This window comes from Motacilla alba, chromosome 4, assembly GCF_015832195.1.
Source record: "Motacilla alba alba isolate MOTALB_02 chromosome 4, Motacilla_alba_V1.0_pri, whole genome shotgun sequence".
Lineage (NCBI taxonomy): Eukaryota > Metazoa > Chordata > Aves > Passeriformes > Motacillidae > Motacilla > Motacilla alba.
Genome location: NC_052019.1, coordinates 14,252,309 through 14,274,835, shown reverse-complemented (window position 1 = coordinate 14,274,835; position 22,527 = coordinate 14,252,309). Strand labels below are relative to the sequence as shown.

The 22,527-nt window shown below is 39.9% G+C and overlaps 1 long non-coding RNA gene across 1 annotated transcript; it reads right to left on the bottom strand.

The window, feature by feature from the left end:
• Nucleotides 1-292: 292 nt before the first annotated feature.
• On the bottom strand, nt 293-5,660 carry LOC119700728. Its single transcript, XR_005256866.1, has 3 exons — nt 5,431-5,660; nt 4,416-4,711; nt 293-404 (listed from the first exon to the last, which is right to left on the bottom strand). It is a non-coding gene; the product is annotated as an uncharacterized LOC119700728 (long non-coding RNA).
• Nucleotides 5,661-22,527: the final 16,867 nt, after the last annotated feature.

Here is a 22,527-nt window from a genome sequence, read left to right as displayed (position 1 = left end):
TTGAACCATCACAACCCAGTTGCCATCACCTTTTCACCATCATGAACGGGGGCTGCTATCATCTTCAGCACTTTTGTAATCATTCCTTTCATTCAGGAATGAAAAGGTTAATAATGCTTTGGAACACAGTTGTGCACCCTTTTACATGAATGATGCTGAGATTTGTTTTGTAACCATGACACTTTGGGGAAAGAGTAATTCTTGTTTAGAGGTGAGAAGCATGGACAACTGGATTCCATTCTTTACCAACCTCCTTCTCCTCCCCAGCCATGGGCAGAACATTCTCTTAGCTTGACTGTCATAGCTATAGCTTTGATTATGGCTTTTTGGAAGACATGGAGTTCTTTTCATTTTAAAGCTCTGTCTTAACTGCTAAATAACCATAATTCCATCTTTGTATCCACCTATAAAAACAGCAAAGGTTTTAAGGCAGTTAATACACTTTCAAAATTTTTATAATTTATTGATTCTGGTGTTATTGTGACTGTATTGTTAATGCTTACATTATTTGTATATAAAAAGTACATAACTGACTTATTAACATATATCAGTGTTTGTACAATGGTGACAAAACTGTACCCACATCATGAAAAATTCATGTGGTCTGTTAGAAAATATTTATTGTTCAATGAATTAGAAGATTTACCCAAACATATGCATTATGTTCAACTGTATAGTGGCAGCTCTTTGTGCTTCTTCATAAGTCTTACAACACTTGTTTTCTTGAATTTTCAGTTCTTGAGTGGTTTTATTCCTTCAGAATCTGAAATGTTTTTATCTGTAGAAATATTTTTCTAACCCTCATGATCAGAAAGAAAAGCATTAAAGCAAAAACAATAGAGCCTCAAAAAGCAGAGATCTTAACCCTTTTTTGTTATAATGGTGAGAGATACAGGAAAAACTGAAAATCTGAGCAGGTTGCACCACATTATTTATAAAAAGCAAAGAATTAATCCTCTTAAGTGAAAATCAATGTGCTCTTAATGACACATCTGTAATTAAGTTCCTCTGAGTCTGCTGTACATTTAGACTATGACCATTTCATGTCAGTCTGGGAACATAGGGAAGTCTTAAAGATGTTGTAAAGTGGCCAGAGAGCAACAACAATTAGAGACAGCACTTTAAAATATGGAGCCATAAAAAGATGTGGGTATAAATGTTCCCATTTTCAGGGCTGCAAAAGAATTTCTATTGAAGTCAAGCAAAAAGGAAAGGGAAAAAAACAAAAGACAAATTCTAATGAAAGCACTTTTCAGACCAGCTATATTAATTAACCATAAAAATGCAGATTATGGATACTTTAGATAGCATTAAATCCTCCTCATACAAAACTTGTGGCCACAAAAACCTTATTCAGCTATATGGAAGAGAATTTTCTTCTTGTCTAGATAAACATTTCATGCTTTTCCAGACAGCCCATATTGTGGACTTTTGTGTATATATCCCTGTGAGTGATTTTCCTAACTTGGCTTTTCTGAATGTGCAACACTTGGAACTCAATATACACATACTGCAAGCACTCACACAATACATGCCAGATCAATATTTCATGTTTACAAAATGATTTTTTTTCAGCAGAGCGACACTTTATCTCCTCTAGTCCTTCATCCTCCCTGTCAAATCCCTAACACAGAAAAGTCATTTTCAAATTAAGAAGTCATTTCTTTCTCCTCTTAGATACATTAATAGTTTTCTAGTTGCAGTGTGGCATGACTCGGTATGCAATGAACCAAGCAAACCTGTGCCTCTCGCTTTGCTAGGGTGTAGTGGGCCAGTTCTGCCAAGAGCCCTGTGGCTTTTCTCATCTTAAGCATTGAACTTTTGATCAACCCTGAGAGAAAAATGTAGGGAAAAATAATGGGCTCTGAGGTCTTTCTTAGCTTGGAACAAAACCTCCTCCAGGCAGCAAAGGAAATAAACTAAAAGGCTCTGGTAGTAGCAAAAGAATTAGCTTCCTTCCAATTTCTCTGCAGGATTGACTACAAAATCTTTATATGGTAGGTGAGACCAAAATTTACCCTGACAGAAACACACCCTACAAATTCAGGAGATTCAGCCACACACTTGGATGCAGAGATTTACGTGATGGGGTGTATTGCATCTTACTGTCAAAAGGTTAGAGCATGTGGATGTGGTCTCCCAGGTGCTCCTAAGGGTAGCCCAAAACAGATTGTGGTCACTGATAGAGAACTAGGAGACCTACAGGACCATGCTGTGCCTCAGAGAGATGGATGGAAAAGTGAGTTAAATACTTACTCTCCCTTTAGTACCTTCTGGACAGTGTGGAGGGACATACACATTGGCACATGAACATTTTTGGTTTTGCTGCACCAGAAAGAAAAGTTTTTCTCTACAGGAATGATCAACAGAGCACGAAAGGATATGATTAATTTTATATGAGAATATATAAATTTTTATTCTTTTTCTTGATCTTGAGAACAAATGAATTCTGAGAATCTGAAAAACTATGGATGGTGTCTCAAGTGTGCATGCTTATTCCAGTCTCCATGCTGCAAGTTCTTAGATGCAGATACACTAACCCAGGCTTCTTCAAGCAGTGGCTCTAGTGGCATTTCCATAATGGTCCAGTAACTTTTGAGCCTGGCTGCTAATCTAGGACATTTTTCACAGATCTGCAATTGTGAATTCAAGAATGCAATAGCTGATAAACAATGGGATTGCAATAATCTTCTTTCTTTGCCCAAGACTTCTGTCTTGGTGTTCTGCTAGAGCATTTTGCTGCAGAATGCAGCTTTAAGGCAAAAACTATGTCTGAATTTTAGTGCTTGGGTTTCAGTCACATGACAGAGAAAGCTTCCATTTGTAAGCAAACTTCTAAAATAACTAACTCCTATTATTTCGTTCTCTCCTCAAAGTTGCAGCAGTTTCTAACTTCAAGTTTTCAAGGAAATCTTTGCAGAGGAAAGTTCTTTAATCATAAATTTAAGCAGCACCTGCCTCATGCAGAGCTAAACATTGGAAACCATCCATGCAACCTTCTGATTCTGTGAAAACTGTGTTAGTTTCAAATGTGGCCAGAGATAAATGAGATTCATGCAGAAGGAGGAATAAGAGCTTGTCAAGAAATTGCAGTTTAACATAACACATGAACAGGACATGAGATGGTTGCAAGTTTTCATTGTTTATTTGTTTACCTGCACTCCTAATTCTCTCACCCCCAGTGTCACTAAGTTTATATACTGAACAAGGTTGCACATTTTTATTTCATGGTATGATACTTGGAAATAATCTAATAACCCAGAAAATAAGTAATGGCACTGTCGGAGACTGAATTCCAAACTTCAGAAGGATCAGAATACATGATATGTTTCTTTAAAGAAAAGCACAGAATAAAAAAAAAAAAAAGCCTCAAAACTTATACTAACTAGTGAAAAAAAAGTAAGTCTTCCAATTCTCATGGCAGAAGAAATTCTAGACATAAAAGCTGAGGAAAATAAAAATAAGTTAGGTATTTTTAATCATCCCAGCATACTTTCTTTTTAAATATGACTTCTTTAATCTCATTTGAAGTAGGCCCATTAAACCTAATGCACTGAACATTATGTGATCTGAATAAAAATGTTCCTATAGAGCTAGCCCCTCTAATGCAAAGTCATAAGGAAAAAATATAATAAACTAAGTCATTAATTCACTGCATCATCCCTTCACAGTAGCTCAACACTTCCTGAGTGCTATAAATTTTTGTTGCTTGTTTTAGCTATCTTGACTGATCTTATTGACATAAAAAATTACTAGGGAAGTGTAAGATTTTTGGAAGCTTTCATATAACTATTTCCTCACAAACTCACAAGTAATCAGTTTGCCTGTTTAAAAATGAGAAAAATCTGTTCTTGGATCAGATGCCAAACTTCCTTTCAGATGTTATCTATTTGATCTTCAAATGTACCTGGGTAGTATAACTATGCATACATCTGTTTCTCAGATACAGTGAAGATGCGGTGTTATTCAGATTGGAAAGATGGTGGGTTTTATTCAGATCTACTCTTTAGTAGGTCAGTCCCCAGCCTGTGCTGGTACTTGGGGTCATTCCTCCCCAAGTGCAGGACCCTACAGTTGCCCTTGTTGAACCTCACTAAGTTTCCCTCTGCCCAGCTCCAGCCTATCAAGGTCCCACTGAATGGCAGCACAGCCCTCAGGTGCAGCAGCCACTCCCCCAGTCTGTAGCACCAGAAAACTTGCTGAGGGTACATTCTATCCCATTCCAGGGAATTCTGACCCAGTCCAGGTCACTGATAAACAAACTGAGTAAGGCTGGACTCACTGTGGATTCCCAGGGAATGCCACAGACCAGAGGCCTCCTACTCTGCTGATCACGACCCTCTGAGCTCTGCCATTCACCCAGCTCCTGATCCACCCCACTATCCCTTCACCTAACCCACATTTCCTGAGCTTACCTGCAAGGATATCATGGGAGACAGTGCAAAACCTTTGTGAAGTCAAGGTAAACAAATCCACTGCCCTCTCCTCGTCGATCCATCCTGCCATGTCATCACAGAAGGCTGTTAAACTGGTTAAGCTTGATTTCCTCTTGAAGAGTCCACGCTGACTATTCCTAATAACCTTCTGATGACTATTCCTTCTGACCTTTTATATTCTTGGTGACAACCTGCAGAATGACCTTTTCCACAATCATTGCAGGGATGGAGGTGAGGCTGACTAGCTGATTGTTTCCTGGGTTCTCCTTCTTGCCCTTTTTGAAGATAGAAATAACATTGGCATTCCTCCAGTCATCAGGCAGCTCTCCCATTCTCCATGATTTTTCAAAGATTGTGGAGAGCAGCAGAACAACAACATCTGCCAGCTCCCTCAGCAGTCATGGGTGTATTCCATCAGAGCCCATGGATTTATAGGTGTTAAGTCTGCCTAGCTGATGACTCAAACAACCCACAAAAATACTGATTCTTCTGTTTCCCAAAAAAGGATAGCTGCAAGACCATCACTAATTATGGTAGCTGACATAAAATGAGAGGAGGACAAGAAATGTCCTCTAATTTCCTCCCATTGAAGCCCTTCCACATTGCATGGAATAATATTCATCAGCAAGGAAAAGGAGACCAGGTGTGATTATTAATGTACTTAGATTGTACAGAGGCCTCCCTGTGGCACAGAGAGCCCAGATTCCAATCCCTGCTCCTCCTCTGCAATTTTCCTTCTATGCAATTTTGCAGTTATCATTCAATGTCATTGAAAAGCTGACCTCTGTCTGACACCACAGGCCTCTCTCTGTATAGATGCATCATACTGTTACAGAGGTATTGGAAATACTGTCCCAGCAGCTCTCCAGATAGCCATGTGCTGGGAAATATCTGAATACCAAAGATTAAATAACACTGGACAGTGATAATTTATTGCTTTTAGTTTGGCTGAGGAGTGTGAAGAGAGGTGATAGACAGGTAAAAGTGACTGTACCTGTTACAATAATTTTCTGACAGCAAGTTTTCCTCTGTTCTTGAGACTCCAGAAGGTGAATGACATTATATCAGATTTCGGTTTTTTCAGAGTTTTTTATTGCCACACATTTTTAGAGAACCTGAGCAGCTGTACTTCAAATGTCCGTGATGAAGGAAGGCAGAGGGGATGCTGTGAACTGGTGGCAGACAAGTGTCAATGCATGTTCAGTGGAAATGTAAGTGATGAGCAGTGAGGGTCCTTTCTGAACTAAACTGGCCCACTTTTTCTTCTCTCCCGCTGACAAGACAAGCATCAGAAACTTTCATCAAGCCTGCCTACACTCAGGGAACATCAGCAGGAAATTTAGCAAATAATTAGCAATCAGAGTTTACTTGTGAAGAATTGAGTTGCAGGAATTCTTTTTTCTATCTCAAGGTAGAGGGTTGATAATGAGGAATTCCAGTCTGACATAAATCCTTGTTTTCTCATTGCCTCTTTTTGTGTTAGTCTGAGGATAACAACTAAAAAAAAAAAAAAAAAAAAAAAAAATAGAAATCACTCTCATATTTTCTGATTTTTTGTCCTTTGATGAGGACACTCAGCATGGTTAGTCTAATTATTTTCTTCCCACTGTCTCTTATTGTCAGCCAAAATGATGAGTTTGCATAGGTAATGGTTTACACAAACTGCTTGTTCTCTCAGCCCTGCCAAGCTAGTGCTTTCAAGGGGCCAGCTCCAAGTGGAGGCCGTGTAAGAGATCAAGCACCCACAATTTCCACTAAGTCATTAGCAAATTACAGGCATATATTGTCTGTTAGGACTAGACCCTCTCTGTACAGCTCAAAGCTTAATACATGAAACTCTGCCTAGTGCATCATTCTCTCAACCTCATTAAACTCTTAATTACTTTTATCTTGCACCCAGGATCATCCCAGGAGAAGGAAATGATGGCTAAACACTCTTAAAACCACACCAGAATTGTGATGCTGTTGGTAATGGAAGAGCTATCTATCAATTCTGCTTTTCCAGGGAAACTAGGAGGGTGGCAAACTGTCACAAATATGACTGGTGGTAGTTAGCTAAAGGAATAATGTGATACCTATTTCTACTTGAATCTTCAGCAAGATTCCCAGTCACTTTGGAAGATCAGAGATTTCTGCAAATATGTCCATGCATTTTTCTGCACATTTGCTTACATGGCAGGCACAAGAATTATAATGCCAAAAGCATAAAAATGACTACATATATCTATGTTGAACCCTTGCCTCAGAGTTAATAGTCTATTTACAGAGTGAATAACCATGAGTCAGGTTCATTTCCCATACAGCTCAGAGCAGTTTTTTTTAGGTTTGGCCTAAGGTACAGAGAAGGTATGGAGAAGGAATGGTGCAGAGTTTACAGGGATTGGAACTGGAGTCATCTGGAACAACCTGGTCCTGAGAATATATGTGGTGTAGACCTATGTAAAATCTGACTTCCTGAAGATTACAAAGGTCAAAATTAGCAGGATGCACACAGGAATTTCTGAAATAAATTAATTTGTGCTTTTCAAACACATTTTACACAATATGACACATTGTGACTTCTGAGCTGCCTTTTTCTCATGGTCACAAGTAAAAACTTTTGTTTAAAACAAAAGATACATTTAAATTCAAGGTACACTGTTGATTTCACTTCACATTGACACAATGATCAAATGAACATCACAAAAATAAAATCAAGACAGGTTCAAATAAAAACTGTAATAACTGTAATTAATATTCAGGAAAAATTCCATTTTCTTAAAAAATAATACATTCACTGTATTAAAAGGATTTCATTTTCTAATTATTGAAGATAACAAAAAGCAGGACAGGAAAGGAAATGTTTGCACAGGACAAACAAGCTGAACAGACTTGCATCAGTGGAAGCCATGGTGTACGACCTGCCTCCTCCAGAAGCTCCTCGACAGCTTTATATTCAGCATTTGCCTCTTCAGGATTATTTGTAATCATATAGTGTCTTTCACCTGAGGGTCTCAAATGGTTTAAAAACAGTTTAATCTATCATTGCTCACACGCTGCTGGAAGGCTTGCTCCCCATTCTGATTATCCCAGCTCCCAGCCTGCAATCCATCTCTTGGCAGATTTTCAAACTGGAGCTATCATTCCCAGGCATAGGAGGTGCTCCCTGAACACAACCCTAAAGCTCCTTCACTGATCTCCCTCAAGGCCTCTTGGAAAAGAATCTCCTGTACCCAGTTATTTGCTCACTTCTCTTCTCCACGGGCTATAAGTTGCTTGAGGTAGGCATGACTTTTTTTTTTTTTCAGAGCCTATGAACCATTAAGAAGTTTAGGTTCCAGGTATGTAACTTCAGACTCCTAGATGCTATGACCTTGCAAATATTCTAGAAATAAGTAATAAATCTGACAAATGTAAATGATCCTTCCAGATGTGAGGAAATGAGAAGCCAGGCTCTTAGTTAACTTACTGAGTACTTAATCACACAGTCTTTGAGGATCCTTGAGCATACCCAATATATCTGAAGGTGCAATTTGAGTGATAAATTATGGAGTGCATAACTGTAATTTTTAATATTCACAAACCCAGTCTATTCATGTCCAGAAAATCACTCTCTTTACATGAGAGAGAAGTAAATGACCCCTTGGATACATGACAACTTTTACCACTAATCTAATATATTTCCTAGGCACATAACACTGGAGCATTGAGGACCAGAGGTAACATCCAATGAAATGACTGGAAGGAGTCCCGTTGAATTGGACAGAATTTAAATCAGGCCTGAAGCCAATTAAGAAAACTGGACATTGCTTGACCAGCACAGCATTTATGCTGCTTTCCAGTGTCTGACCATATTCATTAAATTTTAAATGGAAACACTTTTAAATTGGTGCTGACACTGCTTTAGCACCATAACATTGTGAAATTTTCACTTACTATTGGCTTTTCATTTCTGTGATATTCCCATTAAGAGTAATGTCTATTATTTGGAAGGGTAATATGGAAAGAAATTACATTTGCATTAACTCTGCTTTTGTGAGCTGGTAAATATCAGCAGATGCCTTAATGAGGCAATTGCATGAAACCTGCATGCAACTGTTTATTCAGTCTATTCATTATTGACTTTTTATAGTTCTTTGCATGTATTTAAAAAGAAGAAAAAATCATCCAGCACACTTACTTCTCTTGTTTAGTATCATGCTCTAACAGGTTTTTCAGCTTCTCCTTTCCTTGACTCACCAGCCCTCCATGACAGAAGAAAGCTGTCTTCCTCTTTCTTAATTCATGACTCACAGCAGACAGATGAAATTTTTCATGAAAAACATGTAGCATCTTAGTCAGGTTGATAGGCACAAGTAGTCAAAAGGAGCAGAGGTACTGAATCTAACTTATGTCCATTTGGAAGGTAGTAATCTTACTAAAAGGTCATTACTTGTTTCTTGTATCTTTAAATGTCCATACGCAATCATCCAGAAGCATCCCAAACTTGTTGTGTGCTTGTGAGCAATCAGAGAACAGTAAATTTGAAAAGTGCAGGTGAATGTCTCATCACAACTGCAAAAACTGGCCACGCAACTGAGAAAGGGTAAATTAGATAACTGCCTGAAAGAGGTTCACTAATCAAGTGGTGTTAACATGGACTGAAAAACAAAGTAGTAATAAGTCTCCATGTAAGATCTGTTCCATCTGTACTTCAGGGGTGATGCCTCGTTTATTATTTTGAAAATTAGAAATCCAGAGCTTTTAGAAAATTTGGGGCTTTTTATTCCAATTTCTCTGTTTTAACATATCTTGCGTTTATTGCTATCAATATTGTGTTGGTGAGCAACATGAAGACAGCAGGTAAAGGAACCTGTTCTTTGAAGGGTGCTGCACAATGAAATGTTGTTTTGATCAAAATAGTAGTTTGTTATTTTGATTTGTTTTCTGCCCCACAAAATTGTGCTTACATCTGCCAGGACACATGTGAACAAAAGTAGACCAAAAAGGGAGCTGGTGAAAGTGGTTTGCTCAGCACTGCAATTTTTTTGCTATTACAAAAATGTCTCATTCTCTCCTGAACTCAAAAAATCTTTTCTTCTGTATTTGATTGACTGGCAGAGAGCAAATAAGTGGTTACAATGCTGACATCAGAATGACCAGGAATCTGAGCATCCAGGCAGTCATCTAGGAAATGGGAAGTGTGGCTTCTATTTTTATTTTAAGACTTGTTCTAATGGAACTGAAATTAAAATCCCTGTTGGTTATAGCTTCAATTTCACATAGATTGTACTTATTTTTCAGCCTATTCATTAGCTTGTTTAGAACCTGAAGTCAAGGGGAATTTCAACAGTGACTTTAGTGGGAGCAGTGTCAGATCATTAAACCTCAGTACTTTTGAAAGTATATTTTAAAAGCCATCCAGAAGGGAGCCATGGGAGAGAAACTAAATGAAGTGACTTTACCTTACTTCAAAGCTCAGGGGAAAAAAGGGGGGGAAAAAGAAAAGGAAAAAAAAAAAGAGCAACAAAAAAACTCCCTGCTCTTCTTATTCTTTAAATGCAGAATCATGTACAGCCTGAAGGAAATATTTTAGAAACTCAGACAACTGAAATCCTGCTCTGTGATGGTGTTCAGTATGATATCAATGCCAAGACTAATCGATGGCATGCTTACATCAGCTCTGCTACCTGATTAATTAATTTGCTGATATCTGATGTTCTCCAAATCAGACTCATTTCTTCCAGTCCAGATCTAAAAATCTTCCCTTTGTTTTTTTAGATAAATTATTCTTGCTGTCTTTAGTGTACCCCTTTACTTCTAGCATGATGCCAGCTTGCAGAACAATATTTTTCCCTTGATCCTTTGACCTCCTGCTTCCTACTTCTCTTTGTCTTGCACACTACCATCATTATTAATCATCTCACTTCACCTGGCTTTTGCTCTAATAATAATTTTGTTGTCATATATACTTGAATTGTGCCTGATCATGTCTTATTTGCATCTTCTGTAGTTTTTTGCTCTGTATGGAGCAGTTCCAAGCTCACTTCCCTCTATCTATTGCTTCCACATCTGGAAAGGGTTGATGGCTTTATGTAGCCAGAGCCCTCAGTGCATCACTCTGCTATGTGAACCACCCACCTTTGTAAAGAATGTGAAAAGTTATGTCAGAACAACCTTTCTGCAAAGTGTTTTACAAGCCAGAGGCTGAGCAGTGACTTTGATGGACGAAAACCCGGGAGCTCAGGGATCATCAGCAGGGCTTGAGGGCCTGTTGAGTTTTAGTCTGTTCTTTCAGTATTTGGGATCTCCTGGGCAAAAAGAATGCCTCTTGCTGCCCAAGCGTTCACCAGGTTTTCTATTGAATGGACTCATTGGCTTCCCATGGCATGTCCAAAGAGAAGAGGGAAAAGCAGAATAATTTCTGCCCGTTCCCACTTAGCAGTAACACTACTGTGGTCCTGGCAAGTGCAGGCAGACAGCCAGATTTTGAGCTTCATTTCCCTTCTGCCCTCTGATGCAGATTTATTTATGCAAGTGCTTTTTGAAGCAGCAGCCCATCACCTTTAAGTGCTTCCCTGATCACCTGCTGATTTCTCCAGGGTCTTTTCTCAACAGTTAGGGCAGCACTAGACCTGCAAGTGATTTAGAAAGAAAGGAAATGCTAATGGAGAAGCAAATACAGATGGGAGGTATTGGGCCTATTTTCTCCCTTCCCAAACCAAAGGTCAAACATACTTTATCAGTCTGAATAACCTTCGGATAAAGAAAACAACTACCTCGGAAAGCAAAAAATAGTGCATTTAAAATATTGCCTTGACATTACTTTGCAAAATAGTGACTGATAGGCCTAAAGATACTTCATAATTTCTGCGTTATATCTGAAGGAAAAAGTCTTTATTCCTCAGAACCAGCTGAGAGTTTGTCAGCCTGAAAGAATTTACTGCCTATGAGAACAATTCCTACAAATTGTAACAGTTGGCCTAATAAAACCTCAACTCTTCTTGTATACCTTGCCAAACACCTCCAGCAATGATTACAGAGAGGTGTAGAAGTCTACAGAGTTGTGTGCAAAAGGCACAACAGTTCAGAAAGACTGAAAATGCTATTTTCTTTATAAAGCTCTGTGGGGATTTGCAATGGGAGACCTTGATAAGAAAAGACCAGTTGGTATAACTGCATCACTGTAATCAACTATGGCTTAATATTATGGTCATCATGGTCACCCAAATGCTGGATTTGGATGCAAACCAGGAGACTCCATATTTCTTATTACACTATGAATTTCTCAGCAGAAGCACATACCTGCCAGACTAGACACTCGACTGCCATATCTGGGTCTGTGACACTGCTTCCTGATAAGCTATGGCAATCAACTGTTTGGTTTTTTTCTGTTGCAGGCCCACCAGTTGTGCTCATCTTGTGTTTCCTCTGCTGACAAGTACCAGGAGCAACTCCTGCAGTAGGCATATCTCAGCTGGTTCAAAAGCTAGATTAAAATGAGTTATAAGCATTTATGGAACTTAAAAGAAGATCTTCCTTTGGATTTCTGGAATCACTACGCAATTGTCCTCCAAGAACACACTTTTCTAGGAGCAATTGTGGAGTTTGAGTCAGTGACAGAAAGTAAACGCCACATCAGTGTGATACAACAGCAACAATATTTTGAGATGATTGATAAGAAAAGCACTTCCTGGAGGTGATTTTGGCAGGTCTCCATTAATTCAGTTCTCCAGCTGCCACTTTGAGTCATAAACCTGCCAGGAAGAAAGGACCACAAGCGGCCACCTACTCCCTCCTCAGAAACAGGCTTAAGCTTACACTTTGACCAGACCAAGTGTGCATGGCCTGCTTTTACATTCCCCCACTGAACAAGATTCTCTTACTAGCCTCTTCAGTTTTATTTCTAACATTCAACTTAAATCTTCTTTGCAGCCAATTTAGTTAATTTGTTTTCTCTTTGTAATAACTTTTTCAGTTATTCAAAGACTGCTACCTTGTCCTACATTTATTGTGCTCTCTCCTGCCTGTATAAAAGCATATTCTTTTAATGTATTCACAGGCCATGTTAATTTGTCATCTGATTTTTACTGTTCTGTTTTGGGCTCTCTTCAGCTGGCTTTTTTTTTTTAATGGACAAACTATTCAGGGCAACAACTTCTGAAGACAAATGGAAGAGAATAGATTTCTCCTCTGTCTTCTGTATGACAAATTTACAGTACCAGTCCTATAATTACAATGTCCAGTATGTAAAGGCTGCTTTTCCACACTGTTTTCCCAGTGTCTGCCTTAAGAAATGTCTTTCAGTTTAATCCTAGAATAAAACAAAATCTTAACTTGTACCCCAGCAGGCCTATTTTAAAGTCTGTTAGGAAAACCAAATTATGTTTTTGTTATGCTTACAGTCTTACAGTCTTTGTGAAAATTGCAGTAATTCTCAAAATGCCATGCCATGGGAGAAATTCTGTGTTGTAAAGATTTTAGGAAAACTACTTTCTATTACCATTCTTTGACTTGTTTAACAAGTCAAAGGTGATGTTTAACAAGACAAGGGTGATGGACTCTTTGTCATTTGGGGAAGCAGATGTCATCCCATGGTGGACTTGCCTTGTAAAGTCAATATTGGTAGCTCTCAGGACATAACCATTGTCATCGAGAAGGTGAACATCCATATCTTTAAGGATCAGATATAACAGAAAGCAATGAGTGAGAAAAGATGTAAGATACAAGACATCTAAAAGCCAGTAGACTTTGCCTATTCTTTTCTAGTCCTTCAAGAGAAGGTTTCATGAGCAAAGTGCTGCATATCCATCTCTTTTCTAGACTAGAAGAGGAAAGTGAATTTTTCTTCACAGAATCATAGAATGGATAAGGTTTGAGGGACCACAGATGGTCACCAGTCGAATTTCTCTGCTCAAGCAGGGCCATCCCAGAGCACATGGCACAGGGCTGCATCCAGGTGGTTCTCAAATATCTCCAGTGAGGGAGACTCCACAACCTCTCTGGGCAACCTGTTCCAGTACAAAGTCACTTGCACAGTAAAGTTCTTTCTCATATTCAGGTGGAACTTCCCGCAAATCAGTCTTTGCCCATTGTCTCTTGTCCTATTGCTTGGCAGCACTGAGCAGAGCCTGGCTCCATCCTCCTGGCACCCTCCCTTCAGATACTGACAGACATGGATAAGGTCCTCTCCCAGTTTTCTCTTCTCAAGACTGAACAGGCCCAGCTCCCTCAGCCTTTTCTCATAAGACAGATGCTCATGTCCCTTCATCATCTTCATTGCCCACTGCTGGACCTGCTCCACGGGCTCCATGTCTCTCCTGTACTGAGGAGCCCAGAACTGGACACAGCACTGCAGATGTGGCCTCAATAGGGCTGAGTAGAGGAGCAGAATCCCATCCCTCATCCTGCTGGCAATGTTCTCCATAACGCACCCCAGGGTACCACTGTCTGTCTTGGCCCCCAGGGCACACTCCTGGCTCAGGGACAGCTCGCTGTCCAGCAGGATCCCCAGGTCCTTCTCCACAGAGTTGGGCTTTCCAGCAGGTCAGCCCCCAGCATGGACTGGGGCCTGGGGTTATTCCTCCCTTGGTGCAGGAACCTGCATTTGCCCTGGTTGAACTATAGACTTCTTTTCTGCCCATCTCTCCAAATTAGTGAGGTCCTTCTTAAGGGCCACACTGCTCTTGACTGGGTTTATTTACACTCTGTCTACTGGGTCACCAAGAAATTCTGTCTGGACAGCATTCACACAGTTTCAGTCAGAGTACCAAGGGAGCAGTCCTGCTCAAGGTATTGGCTTGTGTTAAAGAGGTTGAGTGAAAGAGTAAGACAAAGAAACTGTCCTGAGGCTGTTCTTGTGTTACAACCTTTATCACAAAAATCCAACAACCTTACATTTCCTCAAAGATCAAGAGTAACTGAACACAGGAAAAATACTCTTGGGAAGATGGATATAATGGCACAAACTGTTACCTGTTTCTATCTTGACCCAGGTGTCAGAATTCTTCCCTGAATCAGTTCCAGTGAAGAGACCAGCTTTCCACCATATCTATCCAGTCTGATGCAAGGCTTACAGCTGAAATAATTTAATTTCTTCCTAAGTGTGACCCCAGGATCTGGTTAGATGCCATTTTCCCTGATATAGACAAGGCTTTAGAAGTGCTTCATTTTCTCTGTCTGGGCAGACAGGGAAAGTTACTGTTTCATTGAAACTGTAATGAGGATGGAATTGTCTTTGAGAGGCTTTTGTTGAGTAGAAGCTATACATTCCCACTTTCCTTTTACTCTGCAGAAAACTCATTACTGTGGCATTGGCCACAGAGGCAAGTGTAATTTCTTTTATCCTATTCTTTGTCTCATTAAGAAAATGTCCCATCTCTTTGCCATTATTTCTTCTTTTTGGTCTATTCAATTAATGCTGAGGTCCTTGCAATGTTGTGTTTCTCAGACCATATTGGAAATCAACAGTCAGAGACACAGGCAGAAATACAGGTCCCACCACCCACCAGCAGGCCCAAAAGGAATGTTCATCACTGCTTTCTGCTGTTCAGTCTCTTGACTCTGGTTTCTCTGACTTTCTTTCTCAAACAGTGCTCAGCCCCTGCACCAAGTATTGCTCTGGCTCCGAACTTGCTATTGACCCTAAAATTTCCAGTTCCATCTTTGTAGAAGGTATTTTTTTTTCTACTTAGCTGGTAAGAAATATGCTATAGGCCAAAGACTTACCCTGTAGAACCTCTTCATATCTGAACAAGATTCAGATGGCCTTTGGTGCCAGAAGATTGTCTAGCTGACAAAAGTACTTGAGAAACAAAAGAAGGAAGCCACAAGTGGGTGGAATAAAATCAATAACTCTGAATATTCAAAATTATTTGGGCTACTTCTAACCTCGCTTAGAAAAGACAGAGTTACTTTATATTCTGAGTGTTAATAATTTATTATTTAATATGATTAGTAATCATATTAACTTATAAAAAATCAGAAATGTTTTAAAACATGCTAGCCAGCATGTTTTAAAACATAAGAAATTTTCCTACCCAAAGGAAGGTATGTAACTTCCATGCAAGGTAAATTTCATGTGAAAAGAAGGTCAGACTAGGCCAGAAGTTTACAACTTCAAAGGAACTCACCATTTCACACTGGCAACAAATCTGTTTTTCCAAGTTCCTTGCAAGCAATGCAAACAGAGTTAATGTTTGATTAAACAGCAAAGAAATGGAGCATTCCTTTCCTAAGAGAGGCTTGAGAAATGGTGTGTCTGTGGAAGAGAGTGGTTTCTTCCACATTTTTTAAGGTGATAGAAACAAGGAGAGACAGTCAGACAGATTTAAACTTAACTTGATAAAAGGATTCAAGTACATAAATCAAACATTTTGTGTGAAGCAAAAAGCTAAGCTCCTTCATAAGGAGGTGTTGTTCAGTTTGGCACTGTAGGAGAAATTACACAAACCATTGCCCACAGAAAACACGGCATAATGAATAAAATTTGTCTTGAATTATTTATTTTTAGTGCTTTATTTTATCTCCTCTATCTTGCACGGTCTAGAAATGGTTCTTGATGAGAGCTTTTTGAGCATCTGAGTCTCAAATTAAAACAACACATTAATGTCTTCTATACATAGAGGTAGAAAGATTAGAGTGGAGTGCTTAGAAATGCACTAGATTCAACACTTTCCACTAATGGGCCCACTAGTGTGCACCACTTTACTGCCTCAAAATATATCCATAAGATACAGTATTCTTGGTTGCATGATGACTGAATAAAATTTAATAGATGCAGAAGTGACAGAGCAGAACTAATCCTTTCCAAAATACCAGCTCTATAATAAACCACATTTGTTTTGAAATCTGATTAAAAACATGTCTTGCAGCACTAGCAAGGCCTTAGAGAGTGGAAAAACAAATGTAGTGTGGGCCATAAATTTCAAATGGCCAGATCACCCGTAATTGAAGTGATTTTTTTTTTTCTTATTGAGGACGGTTTTGTTGTTGGACTTTTTTGTCTTTTTGTATCAGAGCCGGGTATCCCTTTAATACCTTGCAAAAACCAAGCCTTCCTATCTGTGGTAACACAGAAGAAGCAATCCTCCTGAGTATGTCTGTGCTGGGCTTCAAGATCAGAGAGGCTGATGAGTGATCTTCAGTCCAAAATGCCACCACACCTTAATAAGTGATTGTGTCAGTGCAGCTTGCTTGTGTGCTCTTAGCCCATCTCAAATGCCACACCAAGCTTAGCCCTTAGTGGAAGGGGATTTAAGAAACCAGAGCCATGATCTAAGAATCTACCTGAGAAGAGTTACCAGAGCTAATGGTGGGTAAAGGGCATGACAAAAAACAAGGTAAATGCATCGCTCATTTAAGCACTTAGTCTACCTACAGCGGTCCAATCTACTGCCAATCTGGTGGAGTGAATGGACACTCAAACTGAGATCTGTGCCCTCTGGATTCCCTCCCAGGTATGCCACACTAAATCACTAAATTTTCTCTTCTATTTCAGTACTTTTCTGTATATTAGGTTACACTATAGAACTATGTCATAAAGGGGAAGAGGACAGGAAAAGTGGTGCAAGACGTATATTTACTTTCGAATGCAAAACATTTATCAGCATCTATGGGTGGTACTACAAGTTTTGGTTACATCAAACGGAATATCTTGATGAAAACACTATCTAAAATTAGTAAGAATAAGAAAAGCCACAGAGAAAAATTAAATACTGTACTGAATAGGTGTTCATGCATTGCATACTGTGATATAGCTAAAGAGAACCAACTCTAAACTTATTTTGAATACAGAAAACAGTCCTGTGAATGTAGTTCAGGCTAAGTTCTCCTACTACTATGCCGAAATAGGCCATATGAGATATTTCCTTAAGCATTTTATTCATTTGTTTTCCCTCTACATCTCGCAGAAGAGCTAGGAAGACACGCTGAGAGCATCTTTCTGACAACAGACATGGAAAAGTGACCATCTGAAAGCTTACTCCTTCATAAAAATTCCAAACACATGTACTTCTATAATTTTAGTCACTGTTTTCTTCAATATGTCCTTTGTTATCACTGCACAACAAATTAAGTTGCTGATGTTCTGTAACAGAACTACAGAATGCTGAGACTGTTTCCCTGTTTCGATTTCTTTTTTCCTGGAAGAAATCTTTTTCAGTAAAAGCAGATCTTTTAGATGCAAAAATGTCCATTACTTCAAAAACTTGAAATTCCATCTGCAGAAAAGACATTTCAATCGATTCTTTCTCTCAGCTAAAGTATTTAGGAAGCAGAAGATTACACTGAGAATATAAAATGGGGCCACACCTCAGAGTGAGTCCCATCTGTAGACACTGACTTGGTTACTCAGGCAGTCGGTTTACTGCCTTAAGAAGATTTCTAAGTAGCCTGTAAATCTGAGAGACCTCAGAAAAAAACCCTTATGTTTTCTTAGAAGAGAAATAAAAGTCCAGTGAAAGTCTAAGGAAAAGCAGGAGGGTTTGCTCCCTTACAGCACCTACCACCCCAGGGAAGATGCCCTGCAATCATAAAGATTTGTGTCCTTCTTTTGAAGCTTGTGATTCCTATTCGTCCCCTCTCTGGATGGGTGAAGCTGACCTCTGGTAAGGTTTAGTCTCTGTTCAGCACCAGAGCACACATTGATTCAGAGGCAAGCCTGCTGTTAGTTTCTCTCAAATATTTAACTTTCATTTGTATAAGGAAGCTTATTTATAATGGATGTAAATGGAACTGCACCTGCAATGTAGATTATCTTTAAACCTGTCCCTCCAAAATCCCATCTCCCACTGCATAAGAGAGCAAAAGAGAAATGTAGGATGCCTGTCCAGGTCTGTCTTACACATCTCAGTTTCATGGCTTTAAGATTTATGAACCTAGGAGCAACCAAACTCTTTAGAGACCTTCTAGTCATGTCTCACAGGCCCTGAGATGCTTTATCAAGTGCTTTATCTTCATCTGGTCTTTCCTTCTTACCTTGCCTAACTTTGTGGCAGCACTAGAGGTCCATATTGGGGAACAACCAATTTTTTACCTCAAAATCTTCATTAGTAGATGGGAAAGTCTTCACTCCCTCTCTGTGTAGTAGAGAAGTAATCTGTCTCCTTACTCACCACCCTCTCAGACTCTGCTTCTTTGTGCTTAATATACTTTGAGTAGGATATTCTAATTTCAGTTTTGGCAGGAGAAAAGGAGAGGAGCTCTTGTCCATAAAGCCACATGTAATAGCTTGCTGAACTCATACAGGGAAACCAGTCAGACTCCAAGATTCAATAATAAGTTTCCCTCAAAATATATCTGATTATGTAACAGGTTGCTATATTAAAAATTAAATAAGGCTTGAAATATACAGCAATTTGCAGGCACTAGGGAACATGCCTAATAAAGAGAGTGCATTAGCTGTTTCTGCCTTCTGAAATCCAGTCTATAAATACTGTAACATCTTCCTATTTACTTCAGTGTGGGAGGACCAGACTTTGTGAACCTGCTTGTTAAAATCAGCACTCAGTTCAGTTTGAGCGACATTTTTTTAGCTGTGCTTTGATGTTAATATTGGTCAAATCAGCATCTGAAAATTGCTGCTCAGGTCCCTGGGACACTGTACCTTGTGCATTCCCTAAACACAGCGGAACTCTATCCTTTCAGGAAGAGTAACAGGACCTGAGCAGGATCCTAAGCTCTCCCAGGGGCCATGCAGCAATTCATGGGACTCAGTACTGTCACACTAGTTTGGCAGAGGTTATGCTAACACCTTTATTAAACCTCCAATGCAAATCAGACATTTCTCAGAGTTGTACGGAATTGCTTTCCAACAAAAGTTAGGGAGACAAAGTTGCTTCAGAAACATCCTACTTGGTATCACCACCACCATCTTGTGGTTCCCAAACACACTTAAAAATCAGGCCCCGGTGGACACTGCTCTCACTGAAAATCACACACTGCCTTTAGGTGAGGTGTGAATTCACACAGAGGCAATTCAAAGAAGGCCTTCTATGCTCACGTTTCATGGAATATTTATTCATTGGAAAGATGAGCAGGGAAGATGGATTCAAGAGACATGCTCCCAGCGTACCTTTGGGGCAAAGCTCCAATCCCTCTCACAGCAGCTGTTCAAGTATTTTACACAAAGAAAAGCCCTACCAAGAACCGTGAGTCCCTTGGTTGGTGTCCAAGGCACCTGCTGAAGTTGTGGGTGCCCACTTCCCTCCAGGAGCAGAAGGTTTTGACCCAAGGGTGGGCTCAGCCCATGAGGCCAGGGATTAAAAAGTGGCATTGCTGCAGCTGGTGTCCTGCAGGGCCCTCTGCCTGTGCTGATGCCCCACAACAGCAGCCCAAAGGCGGGTGAACTCAGCCAGATGGTTTGCACTAGACAGGCACAGAGGATGGTCTGAGGATCACAGAGGGACCAACATTCTCCCACCTAGCTACTCTAAGACTGGGTTAAAATTTTTTAGGGCACTGTCATATCATTTGTGGGGTGTGCCTCCACAGCATTGCTCTTTTCCAGCCATGCAGAAAGAAATTGTCAGTCCACTACTTTTCAGGAGTACTTTGCCCTTTTATTTTTGTGAAGCTGCATGGGAAATGGTAGGTATATGAATGTGTCTCAGAGAAGTTAAATGAAACAACTGTGCATTGGGCTTGTGCAGTTTCCTTCCTGTCACATTCAAACCCATTAGCAGCCCAGTCCAAGCACACACAGGGCTAGGTTAGGGAGCTCATCAGGCATGCTATCCTCGCTTTCTGACTTCCTCTTGGAAATAAAAACGGTGGCCCTAATGAGAATTAATTAGGGTTGGGGGTGGAGAGGGGGATCCATCATGGTTTTGTTTGTGTTGTTTATTTTCTGTAAACCCGTGGAGGGAAAAAAATCATATTACTTCTCTATGCAATATAGTAAACGTAATAAAAAATGAACACATGGTAATTAGCTTCTCCATTAAGTATACCAAGCATAGACAATAGCAATCGTGCAGCGCTGATTACAGACATTATCCTTGCCTGGACTTTTTTTTCCCACCATTCAATCAACACTTCTAAATAGAAACTTCAGTGTTCAATATTATAAGACACTAGCTGGCAGTTATACAAAGATGCTTTACACAATGTCATCTGGCTGCTTGCCTGATTCTCATATTACCTTCCTGTCTTGCCTTATGCGCTAATACGCATGGCTGATTGGAAGAAAAATGCAGAAGCTGCTTCCTTCTCGTCTTGCTTTTTTCTCCAGCTTCATGCCTTGAGGGAAAAAAGGAATCACATTTGCTAATTTCGCCAGCAGTGCTTAACCTGGGAATGGAACAATTCTCTTTCAATTCCTCATTAGTTATAACTCATACACAAACACTGCCTTGCACCAGACTAACCGGGCAGTCTTTGATTCCACTCTGAGAGAAATGGTGATTACTGCTGTTGCACAGGAGTCCTCTAGTAGCCTTGCTAAAGACTGTCTCAGAGTTCAAAATAAACATTTTCAAGGGCTGTACAGTATCCAGGGGTCAGATGTCTGGAAACAGGATTTCAGACTGAAAATCCCAGAAGCTCAAATGACTCTGGAAAATGTCGAGGAACTCCTTAAGTGACTGCTTTTGGGTGGATTTGCTGATATCAGTAGGTCCCTTGGGGAGTCACAGCAGAGTTTATGCCAGTTTCCCGAGCAAGATAAGCCTTCTCACAGGAAGAATAATTTTCACACATTGGAAAAATGGGGGGTTTTGTACTCTTGTTTACATATTTCTGTTTTACTCTTTGATTTCTTATGGTAAAGCTATATCAAGGCAGATGTTGTAGAGCCAGGTTTCTCAGAAAAACATTCATTTTTCCCTGGCTATTTTAGCCAGGTTGAATTTGAAGTCTAGTCAGGTGTCCAGGATTTCCAGATGTCTAGCAGCCATATCAGAGCAAATTCTGTGTATCTCAAAAACCTGGGCATGCATATGGACATGCTTTATAGCAGAATAATCAGTGCCTAGGATGTCTCAGACACATGTTCAGGTGCAAGTCACCTTCATGGCAAATATATCGCAAGTCCAGTAATTCCCCAGTTCCTCAGTGAACCTTTCAGAAAAAGAACAGGGAAAAATGTGGGACCTTTATATTAAGAGTAGGAATTTTTTACACTCTTAACTGATATGTCTCTGCATAGGTATAGATCAAAGCCTACAGGCTGGAACCTTCCCTTGCAACTCAGCAATAGCTCTGGAGTCAGGCTGGCTTGGGAAAGTGTGGGTGCTGTAACAAATGACCCAACTGCACATAGGGCAGCTGGCCCTGTGTCAGACAGGATTCCTTCTCTGAGGACTGGTCACTAAGCACTGCAAACAGCCAGCAACTGAAAGTGTGAAGAACAGTTTTCCCAATTTATTCCACCATCACAACAAAAACACTTCAAAGTAGTCTAAGAATTTAACACTGGACCTTCAAATTTACACATGTACACATAGGTATGCTTATGTAAAATTTAAATACAAATGTGTTACTATACATTAAAATGTGTTGGTGCCATACAGATTGGAGAAACTAGGCCACCTGCAAACCTCCTCCCTCTCTAGCTTTGTGACTGCTATACCTAAGCTTATGCAGATGGCATGATATACAGGGAAATTTCAGGACTACAAACTGAGCACCAGGGGACTGAAGAGTGTCCTTGAAATTTTTTTTTTTTTTAATATGCACCTATGAGGGTAAGATTTCTGTGGCTATGAGGTGAATCCTAGGATTTATGGGCACTACAGCAGAGTTTCAGCTGCTTCTGCAACCTTAACTCAATGGCACAGAAAAGCTGGCCTGGGGACACCTCTGCTCATCTACAGTGGCTCAGGGATCCTGAGTGGGAATTATTCAGGTTTGACTCAATGCAAGAGATACGGAGTCTTGCAATTAGTCCTTCTATTCAAAGGTAGTGGTGGAAGCAGCTCACAGCCCACAGGATTGTACATCTCTAAAGTATATCTTAAATACCAGGAAACCCCTTTCACATATTTAAGGTTTAAGCTAAGCAGATCTGCTTTGCCAGAAACATGTTCTTTTGATACGTTTTCCCCCCATCAATGTGTACAAAAACTGCAGTTTCACTGCTGGTGCTCTTCACACATTAGAATTGGCCAAGAAAAAAAGGCAAAATACAAGTCAA